This window comes from Neovison vison, chromosome 1 (assembly GCF_020171115.1).
Source record: "Neovison vison isolate M4711 chromosome 1, ASM_NN_V1, whole genome shotgun sequence".
In the NCBI taxonomy this organism is placed as follows: Eukaryota; Metazoa; Chordata; class Mammalia; order Carnivora; family Mustelidae; genus Neogale; species Neogale vison.
The window spans coordinates 54,525,670-54,527,056 of NC_058091.1; the positions used below are offsets into that span (position 1 = coordinate 54,525,670).

Sequence of the window (1,387 nt, forward strand, 5' to 3'; positions counted from 1 at the left end):
TGCCTGGTTTGGGCCGATTGTCTGACTGAAGGCTCAAAGTGCCCCCAGTAAAACTAACCAGACACAGAGAGCATCCGGTGGGGCTAAGTGTAAATACTCTTCGGGGGCTTTATGCCTCAGACAGACATCACTGGACAGATTGGAATTGTCCTTTGTCCTCCCTCAAAATAAAATACCATGTCGGCTTTTGAGTTCTTTTGGAGTGGCTAAAGCAAGGACACACTGAACCATAAAGACACGGTTTTCAACAGTTACCCCAGAGCAAAAGAAATTATCGCAGAAAGCTGGAGCCCATTCATCTTTGACTGGCTTCTCTGGCTCTGAGCCCAGCCTACTGTTTGGAAGCAAGACACGCCTCTAGCAGTTGAATACATCCTGGGATACTCGGGAATTCTTTCAGGCATGTCTTACGAAAAGATACAGGATGCCCTATAATTTGGGCAAATGTGGACGAAAGAAATTAAATTTAGTTTTAAAAAAGGGGAGGGGGTCCCTGGGTGGCTCAGTCAGTTAACGCATCTGCCTTCAGCGCATGTTATGAATCTTGGGTCCTGGGATCGAGCCCCATCTCAGGCTCCCTGCTCATGTGCTTGTGTTCTCTCTCTCTCTCTCTCTCAAATAAAGAAATAAAATCTTTTTAAAAAATTTAATAGAAAAAGACTATCTCACATTGGTAAAGTTTTCAATTAGCAATAATCGCGCCTCGGATAAACCTCATTGGCTACGATACTGCCACTGCGCAAAGGTCTATCTCACATTGGTAAAGAAGATCAAACTGGGTAGTTATTTTTAGAGATAGAACAACCTTGAAACTGTTAGCAGTATTCTCTTCCTTCTAGTATTGGTCCTTCAGATGAGTGACATGTTTAAGGAAACTGAACAGCACATACAAGAGAGCACAGTGTTATTGAACAGAACTTTAGCCACTCTGGGGCCCTTTCAAACATGGTTTTGAATTGATTTATGAGGAATTGATTTATTAGGAAGAAATAAGGGAATAAATGACTATGATAGGATCTAGCAGTTCTTTTTCTGGGTATACACCTGAAGGAAAGGAAATCACTATCCTAGAAAGACAGATCAACTCCCATGTTCATTGCATTACACGCTTTTGCATTTTAGACATGGAAGCAACTTAAGTGTCCTTAGACAGATGAAAGGATAAAGAAGATATATTATGGAAATCTACTGAGCCATAAAAAAAGAAGGAAATCCTGCTATTTGTAACAATGTGGATGAAACTTGAAAGCATTACACTAAGTGAAATAAGCCAGACAAGAGAAAGACAAATACTGTATGATCCCACTGACATGTGGAATCTAAAAAAAACCAGACTCTCAAAAATAGAGATCAGGTTGATGGTGGCCAGAGGCAGAAGGTGGGGTGG

General features: G+C 41.2%; 1 pseudogene; it reads right to left on the reverse strand.

The window, feature by feature from the left end:
- Positions 1-624: 624 nt before the first annotated feature.
- LOC122897010 lies at positions 625-747 on the reverse strand (annotated as a pseudogene).
- Positions 748-1,387: the final 640 nt, after the last annotated feature.